We start from the raw sequence: 3,292 nt of genomic DNA on the forward strand, positions 1-3,292 counted from the left end.
CTCCTCGAGCAGGAGGGGCTGGAGCCTCTTGTATGTAGAGGACTTGCTCTGCTGGACTCTGTTTTTAAGAGGAGCGATGTTTTCAGCAGTTTGCTCATGTGATGGAGTGAATTTAGAAACTAAGAGACTTTGTGGGAGCCGGCGCTGGGGTCAGCTGGGACGTGAGCGCTCGGTTCACAGCCAGCAAAGGGGCAGAAATGCTGTGGGGTTTTATCTGATGTGCTGGGCTCAAGTACGTTACCAACCTGAGAAGTCTCGAAGGCGGCTGTAATTCTGACAGCTTTACAACTGAAAACTGCAGAACTCAAAGCTAATGTTCAGAAGAATGTTGTGTGGCTCCTAGGACCTCCTCACAGAGCATCCCTCAGATCCTGAGTACTCGCTGTTCACTCAGCATCACTGCTTCTATTTTCTAGCAGTGCTTCCTGCTGCAGACCCCATCTCCTTTACTCAGCTGTTAAGGGGTTCGTTCTCCATTGGAAATAGCCTCACTGACCAGATACCACCTACAGACTGAGATGTCACCTTGTAGATCTATTCCCATCCCCATCTTCAAACCTGGAAAAAAAGAGGGGAAGCCAGATGTGTGTATGCACACAACTCTGCTCTCTGTCCCCCCTTCCTCGGGGATATTCCCCTATGTGCAAACCCCTTTGGGCTCTGGACTTTCTCCTATGCAGCCACACGTTTTCCCATCATGGTTTCTCCTCTGAGCATGTGCTCTGAAGCTGATGCCCTCCTTCACTAGCCCCGCTTTAGCTATACGGTATTTGGGCAACTTAACAGCTAAGACAATGTTGGCTGCTCTCCTGGCATTATTCTGTACCTCTTCAAATCTTGTTCTGTTACTTTAGTGATAAATAGTCATCATAAATTCTTTAATAGTGTGAAGATAGGTCATTCCTCATCGCAGCCAGGCTGTGAGAAGACCATAAATCTGGAATCAAAGCCATTCGTTTGGTTGGAGAATCCAAAGCTTCACTGTTCAGAAGGATTCATTTCCACCACCCCCCTCAGTTAATCATTCACTAAGTCCTCATAAATATCCCAGGCAAAGGAAAGGAATGACCTATTCTTGCTGTGCCAGAAAGTGTATGGTGGTGTGCTATGAGTTTTCACTTCTCAGCTCGCATGTGAAAAATTCAGCAGCGAACCGGAGGTTGCAATGTGAAGTTTTTTGCCGACTCTTGCTTTCTAGGACAAAAAGGAGGTGGATATAAATGTATTCTGAAATAATACAATCTCTGAGCAGAAAGAAAAGACGGCAAGGATCACATGCGTGGATATGTATGTGTGTATTGATGAATTTTCTCTTTGTGCTACTAATATAGATTTGATAAACCTTAAAAGTACTGAAATGCTGCACCGAGCTGCTGTAGCTCAGCACCTCTGGCAGCTCAGCTTCAAACAAGCTGGGTTATTATTTTATCAGCTTCTCATCCTAAGCTCGTGCCAGGCGGATTTTCAAGCTTGGCTCTCAACTGCAGAAGGCAGAAACGGTTTTGTTAATGAAGGGTGAGGTTTTTCAGGCATTTATGAAAAGTGTCTTATGAAAGACACTGAAATAATGACAAATGAGTCATGAAGGTTTCCATGCCGGAGAAAAGCACACATTGTATTTCCATTATAGAGAAAGATTAGGAGCGCTTAAAGCCGAAGTGTGAGCAGGCTTCACGCAAGCGTAACCGAAAGAGCTGCAGAGCCCACTGTGGTTGCGTCCTTGAGGATCTCACTACGAGTCTGCTACAGGTGGAGCTGCCGCTAACTCGACCACGGCTCAGGAGGCAGCGGCGGCCAAGAATTCGTTATCCAGATGTGCCAGTTGCTATTTCTTCCTCAAAATGCCAGGTTTCCTTCTGGGAGAGGTTTCTGACAAATTCTTGACTCAGATGGTGTTTTGGAAAAATGCTTTGAGTTTGTCCAAATATGTTGTTTTGACATTTCAAAAGTGCAATTGTCATCTTTCTGCTCGAAAGGACTTCTTGTTTTCAAACTTTAGCGAGCTGAAGTAAAAACGCTTAAAAAAAAAACCCCAATGTTCAAAATATTTAGAGATGAAGTGCTTTGAAATACAGAAAAGGCATTTTGATTGACAGAAGTGAGAACATTTTCTTCAAGTGTTTTCTTCGGGAATTTCAAGTTTTCAGCACATTTAGTTGGATCAGTGCTTTTCCTCTCTTGAGATTTGTGTACCAAGAAGAAAAAGAATCTCATCTATAAAGGTAAAATGCAGAACTCTCGCAGCATCTTCACCCTTTTCGGGACCATATAAAGCATCCTGTAACTTAGGTGCCCTAACTCAGGGGCTTCTCTTTTCTCTGAGCAGCAGAGGATGGAGGTGGGAGGTGGAGCAAGGCTCCCTTGGAAGATAAGGCTGGGAGGGCTGTTTTGGGATGCTTGTGCTCAGAGAGATCCAGAGAGAGCTTTGGGGATGGAAAGGAGTGAGGTGGCAGAGGAGGTGCTGAGCAGCCTTCCTCAGGCCTGCACCAGAGCAGCTCAAATGAATGTTTTCAGGGGAGCAACCGCCGTGATTGATTTATGCACCGAGCTTTGAACCAGAAACTGTATAAGCAAGCAATAAATCATGGCACTGGAGGAACACAGAAGCTATTGCCTGGGACTCGGCGAGTTATGAGAAGGAAGTATGGGGAGGGGAAAAAAGGGAAGAGAAAGAAAACTGTCTATTTTCAATAAATTGTTTGAGCTTCGGTATTAGTGGGCTCGGCTTTGAGTTGGGATTAGGAGCCAGCTTGGGAACCAGCGAGCGCTATCTTTGCCTTCATATAACCTCATTAACTCTGTAATGTTAAACACATTCTTCAGGCGGTTGTCTCTGTGGGCTGCTTTCCTCCCAGGGTAGCGGCCCATCTCATAAGCATCTCTGTGAAACCCTCGCAGTAAACGTTAGTGATCCCCTCTTAGCTGGTATTGTCTCTGCCTCCAGATAACTAAGCAGGTATACACTTAAGTCCAAGATAAACACTTCCTCGGCCTCTCATTTATTGCAGATATAAACTCCTATAAAGCTCGCCACTGTGCTAGCTATCATGCCCTCTATCGCCTTTTTGCAAAATGTAATCCATAAAATGCTTTCATGGTAACCTTATACATCGGCAACCAGTGATAACATCTCTAGGCCCCCGTGACAGACAGGAACTCGCAAGCATGGAGTTAATAATGCAAACTTTCAAAAAATGAAACTGGCAGAAGGAGACGAGGAGGGGAATAAAAGGGGCCGGTGTGGCTGTAATTGGGACCATGTGAGCTTCCTTAGAGAGGGATTAAGGGAAAG

Source organism: Mesitornis unicolor, unplaced genomic scaffold, assembly GCF_000695765.1.
Source record: "Mesitornis unicolor isolate BGI_N332 unplaced genomic scaffold, ASM69576v1 scaffold13895, whole genome shotgun sequence".
In the NCBI taxonomy this organism is placed as follows: Eukaryota; Metazoa; Chordata; class Aves; order Mesitornithiformes; family Mesitornithidae; genus Mesitornis; species Mesitornis unicolor.